This window comes from Parus major, chromosome 15 (genome assembly GCF_001522545.3).
Source record: "Parus major isolate Abel chromosome 15, Parus_major1.1, whole genome shotgun sequence".
In the NCBI taxonomy this organism is placed as follows: Eukaryota; Metazoa; Chordata; class Aves; order Passeriformes; family Paridae; genus Parus; species Parus major.
Genome location: NC_031784.1, coordinates 117,572 through 134,812, shown reverse-complemented (window position 1 = coordinate 134,812; position 17,241 = coordinate 117,572).

The window sequence follows — 17,241 nt, the reverse complement described above, 5'->3', positions numbered from 1 at the left end:
TCTGTAAGACATCACTTTCTGGGGAAAAAAGCTGCAAAGAAATAAAAGTTGGAATATCAAGAATATTTTAAATGGGTATCTGAAAGAAGGCATCAATACCTGTACAAAGATCTTTAAACCACAGCTGTGTTTTCTGAAGTGCAGCAAAATCTGACAGCTGCAAATAACCTATTAAACCACTCCAGGATGCACTTCAGCAGGGCACTGAGAGAGTAAATCCTGCAGCATCTCACAGACATTACTGAAACTGAAACCTAAAAATGTTCTGGTTGGCTGATGAAGGCAACTGTGCAGACACAAACACAGAGGTAGAAGCAGCACGTGGACCTGCATCACACACAGCTCATTTTGTCTTCATCTCCTTGTGTCCCACACAGCAGCCCATGTCAGAGGGGTGTGTGAGCATCCAGTCTGTGACCAAAGGCATCCAAACAGGAGTTTATTCCTCACTGTTCACTTTTGATGAGCATAAAAAATGAGGAAGGGGGGAAATAAGCTTGTTGACTATTTCTAATTTAAAATAAGACACTGCACAAGGGTCTAAAAAGGTTTGATTACAGCATTGATTAATTGACAATGTGCTTCCAGACATTTTTATACGTTTTATGGTTATTCGAGAATCCTGGTATTTTACAACTTTCTGTTGCAAAAGTTTCCCAATTAAAACAGAAAAAAATATAGTTCACTCACAGTGTAACACTCTTTAAGTGAATGTACAATTTAAATGTTATTGTTTCTTCCAAAATGTGTCTCTCTGGAATATATAGCAGTTGGGATATTTCAGGGGAGTAAGAAGAATATACATAACATGGTATTTGTAGCTAACAAACAATAGGACTCTCTGTTTTACATACACAAGCTGAGAAGGTTGCAGCAGAATTATGGGCAGTATTTTTAAAAGAATGCTCATAGTTAGAACCTTCCTCTGACATTAAATATTTCTCCTAGTAAAGAGCTGTGGGAACAATTTATCACAACCTGCATGGTTTGCATATTAATGTTGCAATCACCAGAAATGCAGGCTACGTCTCAGCAAGGAGGGAATTTGGGGCTCAGGAACAGAAATGTAATGGCAGAGAAAAGCACTTTTTACACAGAGAATTGTGCTGGCTGCCATCGAGGGCACCAAGGCAGCAGCTGCCATTGCCTCCTCCAGGGAGGACAGCAGAAGCCCTGCAGAGGAAGAGTTGTTCCTGCTGAGAATGGGATTGATCAGCACGGCAGCTCAGAGAACTCTTCTGTGCAGCAAGAGCTGCAGCAGAGCGTGTGAGAACGCACACCCTCCACAGCTGTCCTCTGGAGGAAGGACATCACAGAACCCAGAGATCCACTCCTGGCTGGAATTAAACTGCCATAACTGCACCAGCCTCTCTGACAGCCTTCACTGGGGCACTGGACAGCCAAGTCCGTAAGACACAGCTCCTACCTGCTCTTCACTGAAATCCCTTGCAAAGGCACTTTCCTGTGATACTGTGTAGCAAACAGACCCGTGGTATTCATATTTTTAATGAATACTTTTAATTTAAATTCACATTTTTAATGGAATTAAGGATTCCAAATGCTTGAAATAAGTAAGTGGTTGTCAAAGTCCTCATCATCTTGCTGCAGTTTTTACAGCCTGGCCAGCTGAATTTCTGTGGGGCTGGTTTTTGTGAATTAATCAGACTCTGGATATTGTACAGACAAAAATGCAAATTCAGATCTCACAAACTAGAAATGAATTAACAAGCTATTACAAAAGTCTTAATAAAAGGAAAGCAAGAAAGGAAGAAAGAGGGAGTCAGAGAACACAGTAACACGGAGAGCCCTTCTCTAGAGATAAGGTAGCCCCATTCAGGAAACACATTCTCTGCTCAATTGCAACAGCTTTTTGTGTTGGTTAGGATTTTTCCACAGAAAAAAGAATTTTTCTTTCCCATGGCTCTCCCATTTCATGTTGTGCTCAATGCCATCTGCTATGTGGAGAGAATTGATTTTCATTCACAAATTGTGATCTGCTTTTGAGAGTATAACGTGAGCTCAGATCCTGAGCAAATGAGCCATGTGCATGTGAAAACAGAATTCAGGAGAGGAATACAGAGAAGAATAAAGAGCAAAATAAAGAGGCTCGTGCATTACATCACTTGAGTAAGGGTATCCTCATAGTAATGTTAGATGCTGAAAAGACAATAGATGGATTGCTAATTTTAGCTTCTAGTTGCCTACCTCCTCATTACAATTCTATCAAAAAACCCAACAAAATTTCTTTACAGGACCTTATTGAAAAGTTAATAGAGAAATAAAGTAACTGCCAGTCAGTGCAAAACTCTAGTGTACAGAAAAACTAAGCATAAAAATTTGTCTTTTTAACAGCCAAAATCAGCAAGAAATAACTATAAAAATCTCAGTATAGTTTTTGCATTTTACAACTGGAGTTCACAACTGATGTTCTTTGCTTTGTACTATGCTCACACCTTACCCAAAACTTCCCAGAAGACAGGCTCAGCTCAGGTGTAACATTGCCACATAAAGTTAATGCAGGGAGGAGTCTTTTTAAGGCTTCCACAGATGCTCCCATTTACTTCTTCATGGGCAGAGTCCTACTGCAGAATAATCACAAATTAAATGATTGATACAGAACAAAGACATCTGTTGTTTTGTAGTTCATAAGATCCTCCCACTTCTCCAAGGGAACATTTACCTAATTCTTCTCTTCTGTATGCATGAACTATGGGAATCAGCAGGAATCTTTCACCAGCAGGAATCAATTACACCAATGGGGTTTGATTTATTCCTCATTATTTACATTAAAATTTAACCTGTCAAATCCCTGCAGTTGTATTTTACACAATTTATAAACACCATGTGTTATGTGTTAGAAGATTTAATTCTTATTAGCATATGGAAACATGAAAGGTGCAAATATTGGGACTAATTTGGCAAAGCACTTCAGTGCATATTTAATAGTAAGCATATGAGTAACCCCATTATGGCTGGATTTCAAATTAAGTACATTTTAAAGTATTTTGCTGGAAGCAATTCTCCAATCAGTGTCCTAGAACTGGCTGAGACAAATTCCTTCTTCATGAAAGGGTCAGTGAGACAAAGGGAAAAGTATGTAATTGGATTTAGAGTAGAAAAGAGGTACATTTTTATGGTACAAAGCATTATTTGCTTTCACTGTTACAGTGTTTGTGAGATACACTTGTCGCTCCAAGTATTTTTATATCTTGCAGCTTTTATTCCTGCTTTTATTTCATTCTCTTTAGGGGTTTGTTGTTGTTGTTTGGTTTGGGTTGTTTGTGGTTTTTTTAATATTCACATCCTCTTGTTGCTTATCTGGTCTTCTTTATATATTCCTCACATATCCTTCACTTACTCTTCCACCCCGTTCTTCCAGAGAGCAAGATGAAAAAAAGACGGTGTAAAAATTTGCACTGTTCCAGGCCCTCAGCTCCTAAGCTTTGGTATATGAGTTTTGTTTGCTAAATGCCTCAGGCTCATTATATTTGCCTCTCTTTATTGATTCTGGGTTCCTGACAGGTACAGATTATAGAAGATGGCCCAAGAAGTAGCCCCCCTATATTTGGAATGTTGTGGCTGCTGTAAGAGTTTTCTCATTTGCACTCTCTGCATGTTCTGTGGGTGTTTCCTAAACACAGTATTAAAGACTAATATTCTTTTCTGTAGGTCCCATTTCCCTGGAATCTGAACCCTTCTTCTAGGATCTAAACGTTAACCTTCGCTGAGACAGCATCAACTGCTTCCTGTGTTTGGGGAGCTGAGGATGGGCAGCAGGCACCAGCAGGAACTGAGACAAAGCAACTATCCTGCAGCAATGTCCTACACAGGGATGGCAAAATGTGATATGTACAGGTTGAAAACTCTCACTGGAAAACAGGGGAGTGTTCATTCCAGCCACCTGCAGCTACCTCACCTGTGCACCTACAATATATTCCCGAGGCAGAAGTTGTGGCTCTTGCATTTGCAGTGGCCTTCAAACACGGTGTTGAATTTCCTGCACCCCTTGGTGCTCCAAATCTCAGTTAAATCCTGGGTGGAAGAAGGAAAGCTGCATCTGAAAGGGACTGTACTTGGCATTGTACTGTATTTGTTGGGAATGGAGTGAGAGGGATGGAAACCAAGGAACTGCTCATGTCCTGTGCCTCTGTAGCAAGTGCAGAATTGAAATGCCATGGACATTCAGTGTGAGGAAATTTCATTGGGAGCCTCTTGGAACAAGCACAGAATCTTTCAACATACTGAAATGCAGCCTGTACCCAAACTCCTGCACTGCTTAGGTTCTTACAAGGAGTAAAAAAATACATCAGCATGTCAGTCATAATGTGATCTCCTGTCTTGGATCTGAAAAAACAGATAAAATCCTCAGTAGAGCTGGATCTCAGGAGCAAATGCACTCTTCCTCCTTTCTTCATCAGTGACTTGGTTTGTTTTAGTCCCATAAATTTTGTCACAGCAACTTTATTAACTCTTTCTGAAATAGAAAAATATGATAATTTAATTTCAAAATAAATTAGAGCATTTATGTAATTAAATTATTTTCAAGAAGGATCTCTCAAATAAGCCAAAACCATATTAACAGCAGCAGCTAAATTAGACTTGACTTCATTTTTGTTTCATTTTAAGCTTGGTGACCCATCTGGGCAGCTGACTTGTAAGATCTGAAATTTGATCAGATGAACTTAGGAAGGGTTAATGCTCTTTTCTCGTATTCCAGAGACTTATTTGCATGGATTTCTTGCTCTCTGTTTTTCTGCCCTTTCAAATATTACTTAGAAATTATAAGCACAGGATACACAGATGGCAAAAGTCAGAGATTTTCTATTCTCTCAGGAAGACACAGGTGTGGCATCAAATGAAAAACTCCACCAAGAGATAATATTGTCTCTAAAAGGATTCATAAATAGGTTATTAAAAAGAGGAAGACATCATTGGCATAGCAATACTGCAGGTCATATGCAGATCTTTTCTTTAAAAGAAATAGTACACCCACACTCACTTTCACATTGATATCATAGAAAATACCTGCTTTATCTTTCTAGGGGAAATCGGACGTGAATTAAGCAGCTCTGCCTGTGCTCCAGTACTCTGTGGCAATGCACTGAAATCCATCTGAATGGGAGTGCTACTTGATGCTTCCAAACTTATGAAGGAACACTTCTTTCTTTCAATTTCTTCTTCCCATCCTTTCTCCCTGTGCAGGGCAGGGAGGTGAATAACCCTGCTCTGGGGTGTTGATGTATTACCACACGTCAGGACAGCGATCAGAGCAGAGGGCACATCGTAGCTGTGCTGAATTTTAGCCATTACAAGTTGTTTTCTCTCAGTTTTAATGAGCAGATTCATGTCCCCATACCATTATCCTGGTATAAAGGCCTGAACATAAGCAAACAAAAGATAAAGACACAAAGTGCAATCAAAACTCAGCAGTTTGAAGCAGCCAGCCTGCCTTGTTTTCCATTGCAATTGATTTTATTGCCCTGTGTACTAACAGTAAACCGCAGCATCATTCAGCTGAAAGAGTGAATCTGGGATCTGTTCTGCTCTCAATGTTGTCCCCAGTGCACAGCAATTACAGAAACACCTGGTTTGAATAACTTCTCTACATTCTGCTGTAAAAATTCAGTGCCCAACAGACCAAAATTCCACCTCAGTCTGCAATATAAATAATGTATGTATAAAGCACTCAGATTTGTACAGGGCTGTGGACTTCTCCCCTGTTCCCTCAATTACCATATCCTTTGTGGAGCTAATTAAAAGGGAAAATAAGATTTGCTAAACTTTTTCTGACATTGTATGCAATAAGCATTTTATAAAAGAGATTGATTTGGAGGCTGGCCAAACTCTATCTGTTCTGGAGATCAGCTTGGAATTGTTTTCTGGGAACCTGATTGCCCCCACTGCTGACATAAAGCATCTCAGCATATCTCACCTCCCATCACTTGATGGCATCAGCACCCGTTTTGCAGGTATTTCTGAAAAATAAATGTGCTTTAATATTTCTCCACTGCCTTCTTATTTTTGTGGTGTTCATTTTTCTGAACACATTTTACCCAATGCTCATTTTTTGCCTCTCTTATCCGTGATTTTTATTTGCAGAACATTGTCAGCAAAATATATTCATATGTTAACATCGTAACACGCACACAGACACAGAGTACAACAAAGCTTTTTCAATGCACCTACAGCAACCCCAAAATGAAGAGTTTGCCAAATGCTTCCAGATTGGCTATTCAGAAATCAGCCTGCACAAGTTTTACAAGTTTGGAAATCTTGAATTATGCTGAGAGCCTTGTCATGTCACTACACTGACCGGAACAGAAGATTATTTCCTGCTGGGGCTATCAGCAAGTTCAATAAATGTCCTAATCTGCATATGCAGCTATTTCACCTGGAGCTTCTACTATGCTTAGGTCTATAAACCTCATGGTGCTCATCACTACAAAAAATTACTTTCTAGTCACCATGATGTTCTTCAGCCCCTTTGTAAGTATTTTCACGCTTCTGAGGTGACAAAAATATATATCATACACACACCATAACCTAGAAATTGGATCACAGGGTACTGGACCAAGACTAGAAGCTATTAACAGCAGCAATGGAAAAGTTTAGTCATGCTGCTTTACCTCCCCTCTCACCTTACCTTTAAGAATTTGCTCCATGGTCAGGAAAACTTCCTCTTGGCTCTTGGCATGTGTACAGAGAACATGTGAAGCAGTGCTCAGAACCACAGCCTTGCAAATATTGCTTGGCTGAGCTTATGAATTTCCCTCTTCAGGAGCACCCACTAATCTGCAAACAGAAACTCCTGTGTCCTCTTGAAGGAGAGCACTAATAAGAGGCAACAAATCCCACCTTCCATATTTGAGAGGAAGGTTTTAAAGACCAACAATTTCACAGTCATGGTAATCCCTAGTTATTTACATGGGAGTAGAAATAAATCCGTGCAAAGTGATTCTAGTGTTATACTTACACAAACATTTTCCATTTTAGAAATTTTCATTAAAAGAAAAAATTGACACCTCCTAGTGCAGACTTGGTCTAAACAGTGCTCCTTGCTGCACTGGATAAACCAAAAATCTATTAGTTACTTTATAAAAACAATCATTTTCCAAACCTTATCTGGTTTCTGTTGGAGGCCAAAGAATTGGTACATTTCTTGTTTCCTGTTCATGTGAGTGCTATATCTCCTCTGGTTCAGATGCTTTACATACATGTTATTCCTAATCCTGGCAACAATTCTGGTTCTTAGAAAAGTACCAGAATAATGCAGAAAAAAATATTCTTTTCAAAAGGAACAGAAACCACAGACTTGAGAAGATTTATTTATAAAGTTCCCATAAAAGTAACAAAGTCTTCCTAGAAAAAAAATCCCACTTTAAGAACAAATATCATAAAAATCATAAAGAAAGATGCAAGAAACACAAAAGAACAGGGTAATGAAAATATTTTTTAAATCTTTTCTTATTTTCTCCTTTCAGTTGTAGCTTAGCTCATTACATGAGTCTTTGCAAAACCAAAAATTCTCTGCCCAAAGAAGTGGGACATTTAAATTAATGTGAACCAACTTCTGTTAAATATGTCACTTGGGAGAAGGTTGAGCATATTTGTTATATGGATGCAAAAATTTCCAGTTTTTCATCTTACTGATTTACTATGTGCATGCAAAAAAGAAATGTAGGGGTTTTTTTTACTGTTATTCATTGCCCCCTTCACCAGTGCTATTACTCTTTTTAATTACCAATTAGATGGATTTATTCTGATAATCGAAAGTCAAAAAAATTCAATGTGCTCCAGAATTTTCTCACATTTAATTATTTTTTTACTACATTTAAATTTTTTACTTCTATTGTAATTCCTTAAAGAGCCCATTTTTCCTCTGAGGGGGTGAGAGAACAAGCCCACAATTTGCAGTGCCTTATATAATAGCTCCTGCTGGAGAAATACATCTGGGGCCAAATTCTTAGCTGTTGTATTCCATGGATTAAAAATTACTCTGAGCATTTGGTTTTCTAAAAGATGGGACTGGGCACAGAGAGGTAAAAGAAAACTGACATTATTATGTAAACTGACATTTAGCTTGGGTGGAAGTTAATGAGCTCCATCCTGTCAAAGCCTGAAATTGCCTGGGAGCTTTCCTAGAAGATGCTTCAACAAATGAATATGAATTATTTTGCAGCAAAATAAAACATGAATAGAAATTTACTCCAACTCCTTCTGAGATGGGCAGTAGGGAGGATACGGATACATCAGACCTGGCACATGGAAGCAAAGCAAGAGCTGTGGCTGTTACAGATACCACAGGAGCCAGTGAAATGGGAGACTGGACCATCTCTTTGACATGAGTTATTCAGGTAGCAACACACCTATTTCCAGTCTAGGAAACGAGCCACAGCATGGAGACACAAATGTCACAGACCACAGCCTCTGTTTGAACACCCCCATCCAGTTCAGACAGAACTGTGTGTTACATGTGAAGTACCAGCTTTTCTATTATATTTGATTTTGGGTGACAAATGTATCTGCTGTAAAAATGCTTTCTGACAAATGAATGGACAAGAGATACAATCTTTATAGTAAGATCATTAAAAAGAATGATTGCAGCCTGAGTCGTCCTCCATCTCTTTAGCAACACTTTGAAAGAACAATGCAGTCCTGAAAGTCTCATTATTCAGCATAGCAGTGTGGTGGAAAAGGTCTTTAATGCCCTGGAGAACTGAGTGGCCTGGAATGCCCCAGTGGGAAGGCTGTTGATGCTTGAACTTTTGCACCCAAGTTTTTTTCACTCACTATTATTTGAACCCTTGCAAAAGGCTGATCTCATAAATGCTGGTTTCTGTGCAATACTAATAAGAGATTCTGTGTTCTGACAGGACTGTCAGTATGGAATTGATAAGCATGCCTTTGAAAGAGGGCCCCAAAAATGAAATGACAACACTCTTCTGTTTCATCCAGAGACCTTCATGGATTTCTACCACAGGCTGCCACAGAGCTGTTGTTAACCTAGCCATTAGCAAAGGGAAGTTTCCCAGATGCAACATGTAAATAGCTCCTTCTGAGCCACACAGTGCTGACATCTCCTCAGAAATGACATTTCTAAAGCCCAGCTTCCTACTGCACAGAAGCCTTCCAGTTGTAAAAGAAAGGGAAGATGCTTTCAGGAGAGGAGCAATACTTTGTGACAACCTTCTCAACCTCATAAAAGCACATGCTGGAATCTGACAGGTCCCTTTCGTTTTCCTTGGGTGGAGAAGACACCTGTCTCATTCTATTTCTTTTCCAGTATTGTTGCTTTTAAAGTGACAAATGAATAAATAAGCAACATCTGGGTTGCAGAGCAGCCATCTGGGAAAATATTGGAAGTGTAGAAGGGTCCCCAGAGAATGCTCAAGAGGCAGAGAATGGAAAATAACCTGCAGATGCACTCACCAGAGCAAGGGGCTCCAGCTTCCCTACCGTGGGCATGGCAAGGAGCCCATCCCTCACCTGGACTGACAGACATCCTTCCCTGGTGCTGACAGAGAAACGTGGGCACAGCACGGCCGTGTCTCCAGGAGTCTGACTGGTAAAAACACCAGGGACTCCCTCCCCCTGCTAGACATTCTCTGTCTCTTATTTTTGAACACACCTCTACTTTAGACACACATTAAAGATATTTATACCACTGCTTTGAATAGCAATGCATTATGTGGTTTGTTAGACCTGAAGTGCAGTTCCATGGTCAAATTGATTTAATGTTTATCTTTCCTTTTCCTTCCCAACCTACAAGCTTGCATTCTCTCCCTCTTGTGCTGGCACCAGCTCAGCTTGCCGGGTTCTGCAGCCGTCTTAAACAGGAAGTTGATTAAGCTGAATATTAATAATCCTTCACTTTTTTTACTGATGGCCAGAGCCATTTTCCTGACCTGGCTGATTACTTGGCTGCACAAAACCGAGAAGGGAGAGGACTAGATTGTGGTGCAGGCTCACTGCACATCCTCAGCAGCACCACAGACCTGGATTATCCAGATTTCTTTGTTAAGCACATGCATGGCTGTGACATTCATTACAAAAGCCTTTTGAGCCTCTCTCCCTTTCTGACTCTTTGCTTAAGGCCTGGGTGATGTGTTTGAACTGCATCAAGATTTTTTTTTCTGCCTTTGCTTTGATCTCTATCACAAACGAATTAAGTTGCCAATTAAGTATGGAGAAGGAGAGGAAAATGTACCTTAGCACACAAAGGATCAGGACAATTACTTAAATCAATTTCTTGTTCAATCATGGCCTATCTGATTGTTTTATTACATCATCAATTCACAAATATTTTTAACTAAATTGTAGTGGGTTTAACATTTTCTACTGTGTGTTCTTCTAAAGTCAAACTATTACATTTCTCAGATTTTCTTAATCTTATTTTTCAAAAATCACCCTACTGTGTATAATTTGGACAGTAGTACGTAAGGTAAGTCCTATGCAGGAAATAACTCCAGAAAGACAAGAGCAAATTTCAAGAGAAGGAATATCTAGGTTTTGCAGTGGGATATAGCTGTCCTACACTATTTGTCTGAACAGGTTTGGAATATTTTACAGCTTAGGCAGGAATCAAAAAAGAAAAGGATATCCTTAGTTTCACTTGGAGATGGTGTCATTTTTGCACAAAGCTGACAGCAACAAATAGTTTCTATGACTTTTTGTTCATGTACTAAAGGCTCAGTGTTATGGCCTGTTGGAAAACCAGAAAAGGCTATCCTGAGTCTGTAGGAAGAGAAACTTATTGCTGCCAGTTTTGATTCCATTTTTTCCCTTGTTTATCAACTTGTGCACTATATTCATGTTAAACATGTATAATACATATCTAACATGTAATATTTTTTATAAAATATATATAGGCACAACAGAAAGAATGTGGATTTCACTTCTTTGTGCACCTGACTGAATTGTAGGTCAAAATGCTGCCAAACTTTTAACAGGTCTTTGTCAGAAATGGTGAAAATTAAATGTATACATTCCAGAGTCAGATGCCAAGGCAATATTACTATCAATTTGATCAATTTGTTTGAACAGACTTGATTTACCAACTTTTTTGCTCATGGGCATAAAGTACAGCTCATGCCATTGCACCTTTGTCATTGCTGTAAGTGTAACCTTGACTAATCCAGTGTAGCATGACTCGTTCCTCCCTCCCCTTCTGGCCAGCCCGTGGCCAAATAACTCACTAAGCTTTCGTGTGTCTCTTCAGCAGTGCTTTCTCTTCACTTAAATTGCAAGCTCAGTTCCAGCTGTCCAAAGATCAGGTTCCACTGTCACACGTGGGCTGTACCGTGCACGTAGAGAAACCCACCCTGCTGGCTCCACACTTCTGCCTCCTGCATCTTCTGGGTCAAAAAATGTTTCAGTTACTCAAAAGATCAGTCAGCAAGTCACATTCAGTGAGAGCCTGTGCTCACCTGGAACCAGTGCATCAGCTCAATCCTGGGTTTCTTCTGAATTTACACACACAAATTTAAAAGTTGGGCCAGAATACAACCCCTTCCAAGTACATTTGCAGTTAGTTACAGTCTTCTGCACTGCTGTCCATGCAGAGCACAGCCTGAAATGCTCTCATTATAGTTTAATCAAAACAATTTCGTTTATAATTTATTGTTATTTCTGGCTTGCAGAAAAATAACTCATAATGAAATGAAACCATTTACAAGCATATATCTCTTCCAACATCACTTCATGGATTCTTAAACACTTCGACACTTCTAAATTTAGTTTCAGATTTAGAGAATGCCTACCTGCACTTCAGAATACCTATCTACTATTAAGTCTACCTATATAGCACAAATTCATTTACATCAGTCAGACTTTTTGTGATACGTAGACTGGCATTAAGAGACAGAAAATACATTTTTTGTAATTTCAGTTATAGGTTGATGGGAACAGAGTCCCTGAAGAAAAACAAGATTTTTGGCATGCTATTTTTTGCTGCTTCTGAGAATATAAATGATTTGTAATGAATTAGAAACTGAAAAGCTACCTTTGTTTAGTTTATCTGTGCCTCAGAGTCTCCTGATCATTGTCAGCATGTGCTAAAAAGTGCTAAAAGGGAGGAAATACTGTGAAATGCTGCTAGAAGGTAGTGCAGTCTAAGATTGAATACAAGGACTCTTGGGCTCAATTCCAGCCTCTGGAAATTTGCTGGGGATGAAATTCATTTATTTATGCCATAAATAAAATCATGTCATATTTATTTAAACATATTCAAAAATCTTTTAGAAATCTTTTAAATAGCTTTATCAAAGAACTTCCTGCCTCATACAGAGACCTAAGATCCACAAGTGTCTTGCTGTAAATACTTTTCATCTTTCCCAGCTTGCACTAGAAGAGTCATGGAGGCCTCTGTGGGTTTTCTTCAGTGTGTAAAGCTGCAAAGCCTCAGCAAGCAAAAAAATGCTTTATTTACCATTGTTTCCTTCAAAGTCAGTCATTCCAATGGCTTCTATTCTATTTTGCTATTATGCATATTCGAGTTTTTGTCCAAATGCATTTGGGAGTCAACTGAAAAAGCCATGATTTCTGCAGGGAACTTGCTATATTGAGGAGATATGAATACCTTTATAAGCTGCTCATTTAAGAAGTTCTTGAAGCTGGCATTCCCCAGAGATTCTGAACTCAGTTCCAGAGTCTCCCTTTAAAACTTCCTGTCAACGATCTTCTTCAGTATAGCTGGAATTCCTAACTGTGTACACGGGGTTCTGAGGTCTGGGGTCCAGACTCCTCCTTTGATGCCCGAGGTTAAACAGCTTGGGAAAAAACCGGAAAAGATCTCCAGGTTCCAAGGCATTCTGGGTTCCACTTGTTTACAACAATTAAGTGACCAGATTTTCAAGTTTAACAGGTCAAATGGTGAGAAGGGGATAATGGAATTTGGACCAAAGCTTATAAGTTTAACCACGGAGTTTTAGGACAGGGCTGTGCAGGGGAAGCAGTGTAAAAACCACTGAGAATCTGTGAAATGGTACATTGGGCACTTTGTGAAAGGTACCTGCTGGAAGGGATTTTCTCATTATATATGGATTTGGTCAGTATGAGACTGTCTAGAGAGGTTTTTTAGCTTGGCAATATGAAACCTCATAAAAACATGTCAGGCACTGATAATTTAGGAAATTCCTGTGGCATATAAGTTTCCACTGTGTTTCAGATCAGTTCAGCTCGAGATTATTGCAAACCTTGAAATCTAGCTAATGGTAAACAAGATTTATACAGAAAGAGATTGTTCTACTTCCCTGGAATGCTTTTTGTGAGGGTGGCAGTGAAGAGGTATGTTCATGGCACCACTTTTAAATGCCTAAAGTTGACACTTCTGAGGAAGTTTGCTTCTACCCAAATACATTAGTCATCTCCTGGATATTTAAGACTTGTTTGCCCCTTGAGCACACTTGAGGGAAATATGACTGATGGCAATAAAACTACTGGCAGGAATGTGTTATTGCCAGCAGACAATAACAGAGTTAGCTATCTCCCCACAGGCGTTTCCCATATATCTCAAGATGTTTGTTATGACCAACTGATTTCTCTGGAGGAGCATAGATTTTTTCCTGTGCTCCTGGCAGATGTTCTGTCATACCTAGAAAACTCACTTTGACACACACACTGATAGACATCATTTTACAGTCACAGAATGGTGGTCAGGAGGGACCTCTGGAGATCTTCCCATGCAAACCCGCTGCTCAAAGCAGGGTTAAGCCAAGTGGCTTTCTCAGGACATTGTCCAGCCTGTGGCAGGGGCACTTGCTCTTTGATCTTAGGTTTTAGCTCATTGCTCTGCTTCTCCAGACAGAATCTCTGCCTAGAAATATTTATGGTGAGACAGCTTGACAATTTCCCATTGCTGGTCCAGCATTGGGTTATGCATTTGCCCAATACAGAATGAATGTGAAGAAGGCCCTGAATGTGCATAGAGGTGGAGAATGTAAGAAAATATTAAAGCTTTAATAAAGTGAGCCATTTTGGAGGCCTGTCCTGACAATAGGCAATAGGAGAAGCCAGATGGGATCACCTCCAAAGAATTGGTTTTATTGATTATTGGAGGACTAACCAGGACACCATGAAACCTTTTCCCCTTCTACAGGATATACGTGCTGTTCAGGCAGGGTTATTTACACACCACTGGTTTTACATTCCTGACTCAAGCTGTCTGTGTCAGTTCCCACTGGACAAATTTCTGGAGAGTCACTCACTCTCCCTCTGACCTGATACTTAGAGATTTCACTATTTCAATAGAGAAACTAATTTATGGATATAAGAGTGGAACAAGAGACCACCCATTAGCCCACATCCACCAGCGGAGCTGCCCAAATGCCTAAGGAATTCTATGAGAACAAGGCACATATCTTGGGATCCTTATCTCAGCCCTCAGTGATCTGCAGCTCAGGCAGTTTCCAGGCAAGAGGTGGTATCTTTGGCTTGAGCAGCCGCAGATTAACCCTTTTTCCCCCATAATTTTTCCTCTTTCATTGATTACACTTCACAATTCCTTTATAACTTCTAGACAGCTGCCAAAGGTACCAAGACTATTGCATGAACTACCTGGGTGTCCTCTGGGATGGATACTCTGATTTAGCAGGTTAATAAATGAAGTACAACCAGGAAGAGAGCTTGAATTTCAGAACAATGATCAGCTGCAAATCCTACTGTTCATAAACCAAACAAAGTAAAACTAGAAAAAACCCACAAGCCACAACCAACACAGAGCAGGCAGAATTCAGGTTTCAGCTCCTTCAGATGGTGTGCAGAGGCTGACAGAGAGTTAAATTCTGCTCAAAGTTACCAGCTAACCACAACCAAGCCTGTTCATGAAAAACAAATCTATTTTTTAACTCACAGGTATCGTTTAAAACCAAGCACAACCCTTACTACTGTGAGACTTCTAGAACCTTGGCAGGTGTTGCCCATATTTCTATAGTTGAAGAATCATGCTCTTACTAAGAGGGGGTTCTGTACCTCTAGTCTTGTTGAATATGTCTCACATTGGCATTTAATTGTTTTTGAGCACTTGAAATTAATATGCCTTATTTACAATTAAAGTGCTGGCATCCTTCATAAACAGGGTATTAACATTAATTTCTAGACCTACTTCTAGATTAGTTAAGCTACATCAACAAATTTGACACTAATGGTAGTAGATTTGTGAAATACATGTGTTGAATATTTTATAATGTTGATATAATACCTGGAAATTAAAGAAAATTAGTTAAACTTTGACTGTGTACAGAAGTAGGCCATATCCTGTATATTTTTGACTCATTTTCCACTAATTAGAGCAGAGGGTACGCTTAGTTAGGCATATAATTACGCAATAAAACCCTAGTGATTCAGTAAGCACTGCTGGTATCTTACTAATTAACAACTTCATGAAATCTAATAGTAACTCTCTTATCATTTGAATCAATGAAGTATTGGTCTTACAACAATATGGACATAACTGAAGAAGTGACTGCCACCAACTGCATTCACAGAACCTCATTTAAAATAGAATCAAATTGTTTTTCTGCAAGAGAAAGCAAGTTTTTACATATATATTGCTCCATGTCTTGCAGAGACACAGCTTTGAGTCCTTTGACTCTGCCCATACATTGTTATTTTTGGACTTGTTCCTGCCTGCCTGCTGCAGTGTCATGACGATGCAGTCTCTAAAGGCTCTCTCTCTCTTCAATCACTACCCTGACACAGTGGCACTCACAAGAAAAGAAACATTTTTTAATCATCTTTTGATTCTGAGCTGTCTTTTTCATTGCTAATAATGTTGCCTATTTCTGTGTGACTAGGGGAAAAGAAAATTATTTCTATGCATATAGGTTTGTATGGGATCTACCCAAATAGCTAACAGAGCTCTGCAGAGAGACGCATGATCCTTTAAATAAACAGTAAAATTATGTAAATTGAGTTAATTTCCCAGTCTTTTCTGTGCATTTCTTGGGTGTTTGTTTGTTTGTTTGGGGGAGGAGGTGTCTGTTCCAGGAGGTTTTTGCTTGGTTGGTTGTTTTATCTAACTTTTGATACAATCCCAACAGCTGCATGCTCCAGGCATGCAGATATTGAATCAAAACACTGCTTTTTTTGACCCCTTAAGCATCAGTGATCAGCCAACAGTCAAGGCAAGCTAAATTAACCCTCTAAGTCAGCAGCTTTCTGCACCTCTGGAAAAGGTTTTGGACATTTCTAGGTGGCTAAGGTGAAGAGGGCCTAAAAAGCCTACCTAGCCCAGAAATCAAGCAGGCTGCTCAAAACTCCACCACAGCAGAAAAACAATGGCAAACTCTTAAGTATTAACCTTGAAAGAATACTTAACTGTGACACAGAAAAAGTGCTTCTTTAACGGCTTTCCTCCTCCTGGTGCAAGTTACCGACAAATTTTAGAAAGGTGAATGGATTCTGCTTAAAGGCTTTAATTTTTTAACAGCTAAAAAGAAATCTAAGCAGTAACCGATTGCTTGGTGCAGACAAAAACCGCTGCTAGAAGTAATTTCTTGGTACTCAAGACTACAATGTTACCCTTCATTGCACAGAAACTGTGGCTGTTATAATGTGGCTGAAAAACATTTCACACAGGAAACAAAGCAAGGCTGGGGGAAGAACACTAATGTTTAATTTTGGCTATTGCTTTCCACCTTTCTTCTGAGATGGAAAAACAAGATGTATCTGGAGTCTTCCTCTATTGAAGCTGACAAAACACTTTTCAGACCTTGGCTTTGGGCAAAGGCAAAATTGAGGGGAACAATTTAGATGTAGCATGGAATGTTATCGAAAAATGACAATAGGTTAAATATTCTTCTTAAATGGTGTTTAGTAAACAATTTTAGCCTCTTTGACCAGGGCCAAAATGAAGAAATACTGACTTCTTCTGTAAACAGTCCCACATAAAGTAGTACTAGATTACAGCAGTTTCCCTAACATAATGGTTTAAGGAGGTAAAAAAATCTGTAACAGTTGGCAGCTACTGTACACGGTTTCCCATTTTTCAGGAAAAACAGCCAAGTTTTCCTCCCCCCAATGCAGGGGATTAAAGCCATCATGCTAGAATACAAATAGAAATAATCTTAGGACTTCTATGCTAAGCAGAAGCAAAACTAAATATTTGTTTTTGATGGGAAACGTGAAATATGGAAGTTAAAACTTTTTTTTTTTCTCTAATTACTGAGAAGATCTACAGTGAATTTTAAAAAGGACGAGGTATTGCCCGGTGCTAAATGCAGGGAAATTTTGGAGGCACCTTTG